A 13894-nucleotide genomic window follows, 5' to 3' on the forward strand; every position below is an offset into this window, starting at 1 on the left:
TACATCAGACGTTCACCACAATTGTGATCAGCAAATTGGACGGTACAAATCTCAGCTTTTCCTTGATTTTCTCTTTTTAMCAATTAGGTTGATTAAAAACAGAARSAYGCAATGACTAATTCCYAAAATAGAAGAAAAGGTTGGGTCRAAGTKACTTTGGCAGAAAAAAAASCTGTTGAGGGACACAATGATTTCAATTCYGCAGTGTTTGTGCTTACCAAGTTGTAAACTGTCATTTCAGATTTAGRCAAAACCACAACTGTCTAGTTCAAAAATTTTTACTTGCTCAAACTATTCAGTTTTAAGTTCCTCAACAAGAGAAATTTCTTTAGCAATAAAACCATCTGTACSCATATACTTTTGAACATCAGGGCAAGAGACATAGATCCAAACAGACCTTAATGTACTAAACTCAATGCTGTAGTTGTTTATGATCTAGAGCACAAAAAGCTTTTCTAAATTTCCTTTTTTCAAGTTGTAGATGCAGCTCCTCTCTTTCTCAGAGCGTACAAAGAGAGCCCAGCCACAGGTTTTTATTGCAACCCTCCCTCTGCCTCAGAAGGCATCACGGAAACTTTGCTGATGGTGCCAATTCAGAGAACAGAACCCGCTCTTCCACGTTCACGCTGAGCTAGCAAAAGTGCAGTTATGGTCCTTGTAATGACCAAAACAAATAAAAAAAGCTACAAGACTGAGAGAATCAGCTTTTCACATGGCTTTGTCCCCAGTCTTCAAMTACTCTTGTGTAAGAAGAGAATTTTTTTCTATTTTTATTTCCCTGCTTGTTTACAGACAACTCTCACAACTGTGGATTAAAAAAAGATCATTTACAAAGACCAGTGTGAGCAGTCCATTCAGAGTGCATGTACCTTAAATGCCATGATTTTATACCCTTACTGATGACAGTAATTTTGCAAAACTTTTGACTATTTTAATGAAAATAGTTTCCTTGTACATCTCCCTAGATTTAATTACATGTTTCACTCCCAGCTTCAGTTTTAAAAAAATGAACATACACCAAAATCAGTCAAAAGCACATTTCATAACCAGATGTGAGGGATTTTATACTTAACCAAGTATTAATATATTTTCTGCATTAACTAAGTACTGGTGCAACCAGTTCCTCCTTTCTGATGCCTCCATTTCCAACAGAGCACAGAAATAGCAACTTTTTCAAATATGTGAGGCCAAGCAATGCATGTGAATGTAATTGCTGGGGCATTTTATGTGCTGCAAGGCTGGATTGGGAGATGATTGATTTCTCATGGCTGAAACTGTCATGTTCAGGCAACATTAAGCCTTGAGTTATGGTATTTAATCTGCAATGTGTCACAAGATCTAGATTAAAGAGGACAACTGCATTTTCATCGCCAGTCCTCCAAAAACTCAACAAAAACATACCAAAGGCAACAAATTRGGGAATCTGTGTGTCTCCTTCCCTTTCCTGGCTGCAAAATACCACTAAACATGTAACTCATTCTGTTTGAGGAGATGAAATTAGTAAGTCTCTATGGGAATTTATTACACAAAAGCAACAAAGGGARGGATAGCATTTTCCTCTCAGACCCCCACAGAAGTTTGGTGCTGTGATACACAGCTCTGGCTCCAGGTGCCAAACTCCCAGGGAGAGTGAAATATCAACCAAAATCAGCTGGACAGGTTTGAAATACCAAATTATCTTCTTAGCCATCAAATAAGATCCCCAGTGAAAGCGCTGCTCAGCACAGCACAGGAAACCAGTTTCCACCCCATCCTAAACCAGGGATTAGAGTCACCAGAGCTACGTTTTATGGTCTGTTTCCAAGACCAGCTTTGGTAACATAATATGAGGGTTTTGTTTAGGGAACCGCTACTTCCCTCACATTTCTAGGCTGTGTATGAACCCAAAAAAACAGATTAGCACATCAATTAGATTTCACAAACCAAAAAACACTGAAAAATGCACTGGAACTTAAACCAGAAACAAGTCAGAAGTGGARGATACACCAGCAGCATCAACACAGCTGATGTACAGTGCAAGAAGAGCCTGGCAAAGCAAAGATCTGCATAATTGGCTTTACTAATCTGTCAGTCCCCATCACAGTCCAAGAAATGGCTCAGTTAAAATKCTCTGATTTCACTTAAATGAATTGTACACCAGCTTTCTCCTCAGGTTACCAATTTAAAGCATGAGGGTAAAACGCCTCATAAAACCGAGTCTAGAAGTGCCAAAAGCTATAAGGAATGAGGGAAAGCAATTATCCATCAGTTTATTTAAACTTGTTCACTGAAAATATTTAAGCAGGAATTTCACACAGAGATAAGCCACTCAGTAAGGCAGGAGGTTATGGTAAAGATATGAGGCATTACATGAGTGCAGGCATAGGTTACAGCAGAGAGYATTAGCACTGGATGGCATTTCCAATTTAATCCCCTTTTGCAGTTGCAAATAGCTTTATTAAACAAATTCTGCAAAGGACTGAAGTTTTCCACGCACTGTCTAAGCCCAAAGGCAGTTTTCCTCGTAAAACTTTAAGCAACGTTAAGTCGGAGTTATGAGCACCAGAAAATAAGAAAACAAAAACCAGGTTTTAGAGGACCCATTGGTTGAAGGAAGGGAAACAAACCATGGGAAAAGTTATTCACAATTATTTTTACTTAAAGCCSAGAATACTTCTGAACATATGGGCATCTGCAATTCCGACTGGGAGAGGGGAAACCCCTGGGCTGGATAGTCCACACATAATGAAATACGATCCCTTCCTCAAAGCCCTGACAATCAGGGCTAAGTCCAGAGACCCAGGGAGGCCAGAAAACCCTCAAAATATTCACTCCCAGACCAGATTTTGAAATATGGAAGAAAACAAAATATGAAGATAATTAACACATAYTATATCAAGTAAAGACAAAAATTCTTATTAAAGACAGGCAGCATCACAGAAATGTCATAAAAACATTTGAGAAACTAATGTCYCAAAATAAAAACTCTTAATTCCCCCTCAGATTTTATCTTTGCAGTTAATATTTTGCAATTTCCTTCCAAAACAGCAAGCAGGAACCTGCCATTCCCCACAGCTCCCCTTCCCTCCCAAGAATGAAAAATGTGATGGRGGAAAAAAGAAATTTCTAAGGAGAGCAGAGCAATGCTTTCACATGCATTTCTCTCCAGTTATTCCTCTTCTCCCAGCATTACAATGTAATTTCCTCTCCAAGGTATTCTTTATCRCTGGAGATTAAAGGCACATTTTGTGGCTGTTTGATTTGGCCTCTGCTCAGATAAACAAGTAAACTTCAGGAACGCAGAAGTCGACAATCACGATCAGTTGAGTTGACAGCAACCAGATAAAAAGAAGCAGGTCAGGGTCTGGTTTGCCTCATTTTCTTACACATCCTCTTATCCTGCTACAGACAGGCCTCTGGGAGGAACTATTGCTCACTTACACAAAACTACCCTTTTTTGAAAAATAAAATAATTACCTTCTGGAAGAAAATTTACAAGCTGAAGTCAGCATTTAACAGCACCATTTTTTATACCTTATATTTTGCTGGAAATGAAAAAAAAGAAAAAAAAAGAAAAAAAGAAAAAAAAAAAGGGAACTCTTCTATCAAGAAGCTCACCCCACAGGTAGTGACAATTTTCCTATCCCCTTCTGCCTTCCTTACATGCTCTAAAGAAATGACAAAGTAGTGCATGTGCTTCCTTCCCTGCTCTGAAATGACAGAAGCTGCAGTGGGAAAGATTTTAGCATGCTGAACTGAGCTAAACCTTGATGCTTAACCCAGCCCTTACTTCCCCAAAAAACCCAGCTCTGTGTGAGCTCAGCCTGCACAGGACAGGGTTTTGGGAAGAAGAACCAAACACATCCACCACCCCCTCCCCAGACCCCAAACCCTCACTCAAGGGCTGATCCTGCAGGCTGCACCTGTGTCCTGTGCCTTGACTTCTCCATCCCTTCCAGAATCACTCAAACTCCACTAAATGCTGCGTCACACTAAACCTGATATCTTCACATGTTACAATCCAAATTTCAATAAATAGCTGTAAAATCACCCCAGAGCAGCCCTGCAAGATGGAGCTGGGGCAGCCAAGATCAACAACGTTCATTCTGTGTTGGATAAATTTGCTTCTTTTTAGCCCAAATTGGGCCGAGGAGACACACAGTTTGTTTCAACCCCGTTATTTACCACAAAAAACAAGCTGCTAAAAGCTCAACGTTCTGCAAATTTGATCAGCTCTAGAGGATTAAACTTCCAGCATCTCCAAAGACAAGTATGGCAAGCTGCCCATTCAGGAAAACTTTGCCAAAAGGTATTTTAGGGCCATTTCCTAAATTTGCTCATTCATGGTTTTGTTATTTCTTTTGGCTTTTGAGTTTGGGATTGTTTTCTGTTGGTTTTTAATCAACCATTCAAGAAAGGGGGCTAGCAAAAAAAAAACTAATTTCAGGCTAAAAAAAGAACCCAAACAATAACTGAAGTTGTTATAGCAAGAAGTTTAAAAGAGGCTTTCATGGTGTTCTGCACTGGGAGTTGTATTGATGGTTAAAGATGTTGYTCAGTTCAGCGGAGCAGAGGAAACAATTCTGTTTATAAAAGAAAACAGATTCAAGCTAAGAAAACAAAACCTGAGAATTTGCACCTATTGTCATAAATAGTTTAAGCTTAGAAAGGGGGAAAGAGTTTTTTCAAAGGAAACAAGAAMAGCTTGATTCTTAGTGGTTTTATACAGAGCCTGTTGCCTGGTTGGAGCATATCAGAAAGGGGAAGATGAGAAATTCAGGAAAGCAGAAAGAAACAGAGCTCTAAGAAATAAAGAACTTGTTTTTATTACAGGATTATTTCTGTGGAAAACTGGGCCAAGAGTAATAGAAGAGCAGTTTAGAAGGAAGTCTTTTTGAGACCAGAAGGAGCTTATATTTTCCCTTCTGGACCATGAAGGATTTATGTGGAGAGCAGGGTTGAGCTCTCAGCTCGTGGCAGATCTTAACAGCCCCAAAAGGGAGGTTTTGCAGGTTTTGCCCACCAGGCTTTTAGAGACCCCAGCACACAGGGCAGCTCCTGCTCTCTGCAGATGTGCTGCTGGTGGCTACAGCAAACAGGGGGATTTGGTGATCAAGAGCAATGTGACTCCTTCAGCCCKACCACAGAAATCAGTGCCTGGTAAATGTCCCTTCAAGCCACTTTAAACCCACTGATGTTACCCACATGGGTTCAGGATGTGATAATAAACTCAAATCCCACGGCCCTTCATAAGGGTGCATCAGGAGGGAACACAAGGCGAGGGACCAGAATAAATCCCCATGGATGGAGCCCTCAGAGCATCTGCCCTGGTGATTGCACCTTGGGGAGCACGAGAAAGGTGGATGGGCCATGAAAAATCAGGGGAGACACAAAAAGCCTCACCAGTTCAGGCAGCTGCTGCCAAAGGAAAGGCAAGCAGAGAGCTGGGGGCACAGGCTGAGAAAGAAACTGTCTGCTTGAAGGAACAGAATCCAGCCAGAAAGAATTTAAGAGAAAAGATAATTATAGGAGCATTTGGATGGGTCTTAATTCACTTTTTAAAATAGCTTCCATGGTTGGTACCTCGAACTGAAGCTGGGGAAGGATGAGTCAYTGTGCTTTAAAACCTCCATTCGCCTGTCCAAATGGATGTACTGGAAACCCAGAGCTGAGTTTCACTCTCCAGTAAATCTGAATGTGCGTTATTTTGGCAAAAAGAGCACATTTCATTTCACAAGTTAAAAAAAAAAGGGCACTTCTTTTGAAACCAGAAAATAATAAAGTGAACAAGAAATACACAAGCAGCATGATGCTCATTTATTTTTTTTATGTAGCCCAGAAGGAATGTAATTTGAAATGTGAACTTTGGCAATTCATCACACAGTCTTTCAGACTACAGAATTTTCAAAGAAGAAACTAAAATGAGCAAGACTTTGAGAAGTGCCTACCACAAACAGCAGAGCTATCAAACATCAGGAAATTCGCCTTAAATGCACCAAGCTCAGCTCATCTCTGGCACAACTCTCCTGATTTTGAGACAGGCAAATCTGGCCTGCTGTTCTCAACACATCCGTGGAATAGTATTTATATCATCACATCTTAAAAGTCAACAGAATTATACAGAAGATKATTTTTATTGAAAATACTTAAAGACTGCAGGTGACAGGGCAATTAAATCTTGTTGGGTAGATTTCAGCTACCCAAAACCTGCACAAGGATTAATGTGGGTGCTTGTGTTCACTGCTCCTCTGTTTGACAACATGGAGGATTTGCTGCAAATATCTACACCTGGGAGCTGTTTCTGAGCCCGCTTTGCTTACACAGCAGTTTTTTTGTATAAAAATAGAGGTTTCATGTCAGTGATTTTCATCTGGGACATTTGGGGTCATCCTGGATGAGGTGTCCCCCTGAACCAGGAGAGCACCAGGAGCATCCCAAGCCAGAGCTCATCCAGACAGGATAAGAAGTGGCAAACCACGGCATAAATCTGTTTTATGCTGCCACTGATGGAGGAACAGAGGTTTTTCCATGGGATGCATTGAAGGAACCAGCAAGCCCATTCACTGCTTCCACTTAAAATTAATAGGCAACCTTGCCCTCCCTTATCTAGGCAGCAATTATTTCCTAATACGGGCAGGGGAGTCATGCCAATTTTGCCCTCTGGGCCTCACAAAGCACMCAGCCTAATTCACATTATCCGGGAGCAGCCAAGCCAAAAATTTTTTAGARGCAGAGATATTCTTATATCTGCTCTCATTAAGCAATTTCCTGTGGTATTTACTGAGTGCCTGCAGTCTGCCAGYGAGCCTGGCAGCCAGACCCCTCCCAGCCCCCCAAGTTTTTCAAGGTGTCYTTTATTATTATTAATATTATTATTAATGGGGTTTTAGTGACTAACAGTGGTGCCCAAACAGCTGGGAAGTCTGGCCAAAAAATCACAACCTGACTGTTGCCAGAGTTATTCCTGCTGCTGGCTCTGCAGAAGTCTAATGGCATGCTACACTCATCTGCCCCATCACAAAAAGAAAATTAAAAGTATAAAAAATAATATTTTTAATTCACCCAATTAAAAGTAACCTGCTAGAAAACAAGGAGAATCAATGTCAGACTTATGTCAAGCAAACAAACTCCTATTTCCCCTGTTATTTTCCAATCCCAACTAAGCTTTTTGGACTCCTGCAATCACCAACAGAATTTATTTCACACCACATCCATAATTCCTCTGCAAACTTTTTAATACAGAGCCATACCCTTTCTTTTTGATGGAGGTGGCAATATTTTACTCCAATATCACCTGGAAAAGTAGGGGGGGAGAAGGAGGCAGGAAGTGACTTGAAACTTCCACATTTACAAAATTTCTCACCTTTTATGTTCYTATTTCTGTTAAAAATTAGGGTTTTTTTTGCTTTGCTGTTGTAAGGTGTAGACATGCACATCAGTGAGGACTAAATTTCTACTGCAATTAAAGCAACTGAGAGAGTTAATTAAACATTACAGCACTTAAATTGCCATTCATGCATTAATTGTAAGGGAGGAAATAAACAGATATCCCAAGATAAGCACAAGTTGGATTGAATTAAATTTAAGTCAGCCTGGACTTACTTGGTGACAAGGGGACTGAGTTCATAAATGCCTCATGAAAATGAGAATATTTGAGCCAAGCTTGCAAGATATCTCCAGTAGACTCTTTTTTACCACTACAAATTATCATAATTTTCTCATATTTCTCTACACAACATCCATTTTCCTTCTCTTTTAGAGATCAACATCATCAGTGTAGCCAATGTGGTTGTACACTCCAGTTTGCTGCCAAAAGTGGTACAGAGGACACCCTTCAGATAAGGGCTGATTTTTTAAATCCTAACAGAAAAAAAAAAAAAGCAAAAGCATTTTCTCCACATTAAGTGGTCCTAAAGATGGGATTTGAACTGCTCTGGAAGCATTTATATAATTGAATTATAATTTGCTTCATTTAGGCTTGTGGTCTCTGGTGCACTRTGTCCAGTGCACAAATCAGGCATTTTGTACAATTCAATTACAGATATGCTCAGGAACYTTTTAATCTCATATTAGGTTTCATAATTGATTCCTGCTGTCAGCATTCAGTCTCTGGGTTTGGTGAGTCCTCTAAAATTGTGTGCAAAGTCTAATGGGAGAGTTATTTCAGATGTTTGTAAGTTAAAAAAAAATATCATTAAGTGTAATATATAGGTTAAGGCAGATTCTAGGGACCAGATCATAATTACAAAAGTGGGCATAAGTCTCTCCATGTGTGCAGAGCGGGAATATTCACCAGAGCAGCAGCAATTTGTACTTGTGACAATTTTTACTTTGTACTTGTGCTCTTTGCTTGATASTTAGGCTCTGGTTTTACCTTGGAAAAAGAATGTACGCACGCTACTGAGCGATAAGGCAAAATGCAGAGTGTAATTGGTCCTCTCCTTCTGAAAAACAGAATATTTGTATTTTTAGAAACTGGAAAAAAACCCACAGTAGTACATCTGTTAAACAAACATGCTAAAACTCTTGCCTAAAGTAATGGAAAATGTCATGCTCTGCTGATAGAGCAGCACAGGCAACAAGCTCCTTTAAAAACTAAAACCAGGTGCTACCACTCTGGATTTCAGGAAGACTAAGCCCTTCCCACATTAGTTTATAGAATCTGAGTGAATTATAAGAGTCTTTTTCCAGAGAATCCCCRTTTCCCCTCTTCTTCCGTCTGCCAAGGCAACAACAGCACAGAAGAATTCACTTCCCACAGAAGCCTGCTCCCTTCCAAAACCATCTGAAAATCAGAGATTGTGTTAATCAAAATGTTTTCATACAATTAGAATAGTTTCAACAACCAAAAGCAAGGCCAGAGTTTTGAATTACCTACCAATTCTTCCACGGAAATTGCTGACGTGTAAGTTTTTGCAGAAATGTTACTTTCTTATAGAAAAGATAATTTTAAAGTGATTAAAATATTGTAAGTGCATACCAAAAATGGGACTAGSTTAGCAGCCAAAGCTTCCCAGGACTATTCTTCAGATTCAGCAGAGCAGATCCAGCTTTTSTCATAAYTATATYTAGAAYCWTTATCATGAAGGYTGGAAAAGTTCTCTAAGATCATGAAATTCAACCATTAACCAGCTGCCAGATCCATCACCAAACCATGTCCCCATGTGCCACATCTGCATCTTCTGAATGYCTCCAGAGATGGGAACTCCACCATTCCCTGGGCATGACAACCCTTTCAATGAAGAAATGTTTCCTAATATCCAGTCTAAACCTCTCCTGGAACATCTTGAGGCCATTTCCTCTCATCTCACTCCAGCACCTCAATGTCTTTTTTGCAGTGAGGGACCCGAAAATAAACACAAGATTTGAGGTGTGGCCTAATCAAAAAAAATCACCCATCTTGAAGGAGTCACATTGGGTTTATACATCTGTAAATCACAGCAATATTGCATTAAACCAAACCCAGCAGCCCCTGGGGTCAATGTCCTGTCCCATCTCAGCCAAGGCGCTCCAGCCCATCCGTGCCAGTCGCCATCTCTATAAAATGAACACCTGGAGACATTGCTCCTTCTGTGCTTATTCCTTCATCCTAATCTCTTGCAAAAATACAAATTTTCAGCAATAAATTTCAGAATTTGCAGCAAGTGGTGACCATTAAACACTGTCCCCTAGCCTGGTGACACAAGGCACTGACCTTCCCTCTGGAAACAGAGATGATGCCACAGGGAAAATGGGCAGAGACACAGAACACAGAGATTTCCATGCAGCAAGTATCCACTTCAAAGCCCAAAATTAGGAAAAAGACTGGTACTCCTTTTCCCATTTGTTCTGTTTTAATGGTTCATGCATGCAGTTTTGTGAAGCATCTCCAGTTTTTCCCTGAAGGCTYTTTTAAAAACAAGCCAGTGAGAAGGAAACCTCTGAACAGCTACCTAAAGTGAACCTCCAGAGTCGTCACAAGCACCACACTAAGTTTCCCCAATATACAGGGGTGGGACCATAGAAGACAAAAATCTTTCCACCTTCCACACCATGTGTTGTGTGTTTAAAAGAAAAAAAAAAGTAGTCTATGTTTCCAACACATGAAATTCATAATCAGACCACATGAAACAATTATAAATGCTCCTTCAGCCTAAACACACTTCAACAATGCTTTTCACAAGAGAATTAAAATGCTGTGGCTTATCACAATATAAAACCCAGTAGCTCTGGTGGGGGTCCACAGACCTGCAACAGTTTTTGATATGCAAAAAGGGGAAAAAAACAACAAAACAAAAAAGCCCTTCCAGCATGGGGGGCTGAACAGCTGGAGATGTGCAAGCACAACTGTGAACCTAATGGGTGACCCTGTGCTCTCCCACAGGCATTTGAGGATGTCCAAACACAAATGATGGATTTTACAAGGCAGACTGCTAAATGTCACATCCTTCGACAGCAAGGCTTAGCCTGACAAACCAATATCCCGACCCGGGGAGGCACGGGGTGGGGATGGCTGGGGGAACTGTGTCCTCTGTGGATTTATTGGTTTGCATTGCTCAATAGCGCCGAGTGGGCAGTGGATTGAAGGTTGGCACGGCTGCAGATGGGGGATGGACCCAGCTTTGAGCCCCCAAATCAAGGGGGATGTTGATCAAACCCTCCTGCACCAGAACGGGACCAGAGCCCCTCACCAACCCCTTCCCATCAGTGTTTCTACAGTTCAACATTCTCCTAAGAAAAAACAATAACAGTTCAAAGAGCAAACCAAGATTTTTCCTGGGGTGACAAACAATTGTGCAGTTTTCTTAACAGCCTCATTTGAGGCTCTTCAAAGGCGCCTGCCCCGTAGCGAGCATGCAGCCTGTGCCCTTGCGGAGGGGCAGGCCTGCTCCCACATTTTATTGCCATAAAGCGATTGTTCACTTCTGAAGTGTTTTTTGTCACTCTATTACAACTACCAGGGCTTTRACCAAACCAATAAAAGAACATTTAACAGCACTTTGGGGATGCTCATCGCTCTGCCCAAGCGYGACAATCTGGACTGCAGCAGCAGCGTGGATGGATATCTCATCCAGGACAGCCTCGTGTGCCTCATTTTGGAAAACTTGATCTAAATATTGACTTTGTCAAGCCAGAATGGGATGAATTCTATGCCTGTGTCTCTTGATTAGAACTGGACCATCTGAGTTGTTCATGTCAGCAAGGCTTTAGAAGTTTCTCTATTATTTCTCTATTATTATTATCCCTCAGTTTTACTGAAGACCATGGAGAAGAGATACTTAAAGGGATATCGGGGGGCCAACTCAATTTCAGAGCTATAGATGGCAAAAAAAAAAAAAGCGATTGAGGTCCCAGTCCCCTGAGATCATCCCAAGATTGAGGAGCCGAGTTAGAGCCTTACTACAGGATGAGAAAACCTTGCTAATGGTATATGAAACCCTAAAAATTTTATTTTATTTTATTCCAGTTAACTAATTTCATCTATCCTTAAGAAAATGCTTCTTTAAAAAATTCAGATAACACAAATACACCTGCATTCACCTTAAATTGTGTGAAGCCAGTCTTAAATCACAGGGCAGGGGCTCAGCAAGTCACTCCAAGTGGAGGTGAAAGTCCTACTGCTCACAGAAAAATGTGATGCAAAAAATCTTTTTCAAAAAATACATATAAAATACAAAGTAAAACTATAAGACAGAGTAAAAAGCATGTCTTTTGTGCATCTCATTGATTTCTAAATCTTGCAATCACAACTTTCTCCATGGTTCACAACTTCTCACAACTAGAACAGAGGGACTGAGACTGAAACAACACCAGAATTCACCATGCTCTAAAAATCCATTTTTCACTTAGTCCCATTTGTAGCACCATMATTTCTTTCTAGACTTTGGGCTAAAACTGAGCTTTTAGAAGCATATTTTAACATTTTCGATTTGATGCACATGGTGAGAGACCAAGGAAAAGCCAACCAGGAGCTGGCCCAGGACTGCAGCACCTCCTAAAGCAGACCCAGATGGATTTGCTTTTCCTCCCCTGCTCTGCTCCCAGGCCAGGGATGGGCCAGACTGACAGAGAAAGAACACACTGAAATATCTTGCTCTGCTTTTACACACAATATGAGCTGAAATGTGCACGCTCAGGACAGACAGGAGTGGAGCACCACACGTGGTTTGGCAGATCCCATTATCCTCTTGTGTCAGGAATGAGTTTGTTGAGTGCTTTCTGTATTGCTGTGTCACACAACCAGAAATGCCAGGAGCTGTTACTCACACTTCATTTACCTGCCTCAGTAACAGTCAGGTGAGTTACAAGCCCTCAGGGCACTTCAATTTCCAGGCTGTGGATAATAATGGTCCTTAAYTGAGGTTTCCGGGTGCTACATATATAAGGTTAGAACTGCAAGGAGTGCTACCAGAGAAGAAATAACAATGCATACCTTGCCTCTCCCAAAACACACCCTCACACTGTACAGAAAAATTCCAGAGCATGAAGGTGATTCTCTTCAATTACTGATCTCACCAAGAGTTTGTGTAACAGTTAAAATTATTTTATTGTCTTTTTGTCTATTTGTCTTTTTCTTCAGGTTCAGAAATACCCCAGTGAGCTCTGAGGGTTTCTGCATTTCTACATTCAGACACAGCAGCCCAGCCCATCAAACTGAGACCAAAAAGCTGGCAATAATTCCATGGGACTTATTTGTATTTTCCCTTTATTCCTTCCCTCCCCCCCAGCTGAGATTTAAGCGCCTCATGAGCATTTTTGGGATATCCCCCTGTGCTCTCCAGCCCCAAACACCATGGACAGGTTTTGCTGAGTGCTCCCATGTTAATGTATCACACAGCCAAGGAAAAAAATGTGTCTGGAGAATTTCTCCCTGGAAGTGAACCATGCACAGGCATGGATGTGCTCTGCAAATGGGAGCCACTTGGTACCACACTGCAAATAACTTCAGTGCTCAKCATAAAAGAGAATCATTCCAGAGGAAGTGGACCTGTGATTTCATCTATGTTTTACTGTTGGTCTGGATATTTTCCTACCAGAAAAAAAAAAGGACTGATCAGGAAACATCTTCCCCTGCTAAGGATTATGAACATTTTTGATCAAAAACAGAGACAGAAGGGGGGGAAAAAAAGGTATAAACAAAGATACAACCAAAACTTTCATGTTATTCAAAAGAAGATATTAACAAGTACCTGAAACTGAAAGTAAGTCTTGCAATCAAAGTAAAACAAAGCCTAACAACTGATTCAGAAAAACCACTATCGTTTTGAAAATGTAATTTCTTTTCTGGTTTGAGACAGAACTCCACAGGGGGAATGGGGATGGGACTCACACTCAGATAAAAGTCAGTGCCAGAAACTCAGGTCACTGCTGATTAAGTGCAACATACCAAGAGGTCTCACCTGTAAATGAGGGACCCAGTTCTGCATCTGCTGCTTGCAAGCGAAACAAAGACTCCCAAAATGCTCTGTCTGACCCCAGTCCCGACACACAAGATATTCACACATCAAATGGGAGAATTCTGTGATGCATATTCACTGATTATCCACTCCAAACAGGTTTTTGCAAGGCAGRCTAACTCAACTCAAGCATTACATTTCTGGTGTAGATGATGATGACCTTCAGAGCAGCCAAATTGGCATCRCTTGTCAGGGCCATCAAAAAAACCCTGAAGAATAACCACATAAATCAGAGTCAAATACTTTTGACAAAGAACAGATTTTTGGATTTTAATCTAAATAAAGATCTCATCTTTCCATTCACATGGATGTCTGCTAATCTCACTGCCAATAAAAAGCTATAATCCTGTTAATGAGCAGCAACTACAAACATCAGAAATAAAGTCTTACTRTTTTCTAAATTAACAGTTCCTAAAATTAATTACAGAGATAAATGCATCAAGGAAACTTAAAAAAATTTTAAAAAAAATAAAAAAAAA

General features: G+C 40.6%; 1 protein-coding gene across 1 annotated transcript in view; it reads right to left on the minus strand.

Annotated features, from left to right (window-relative positions):
* Window positions 1–13894, minus strand: part of COL23A1 (collagen type XXIII alpha 1 chain) — a gene marked incomplete at its 5' end in the record, with an annotated part of 168830 nt that overhangs the window by 130885 nt on the left and 24051 nt on the right. The window lies entirely within an intron of this gene.

The sequence above is a fragment of the Malurus melanocephalus genome, unplaced genomic scaffold, assembly GCF_030028575.1.
Source record: "Malurus melanocephalus ecotype Western Australia unplaced genomic scaffold, MMel_1.1 scaffold_205, whole genome shotgun sequence".
Lineage (NCBI taxonomy): Eukaryota > Metazoa > Chordata > Aves > Passeriformes > Maluridae > Malurus > Malurus melanocephalus.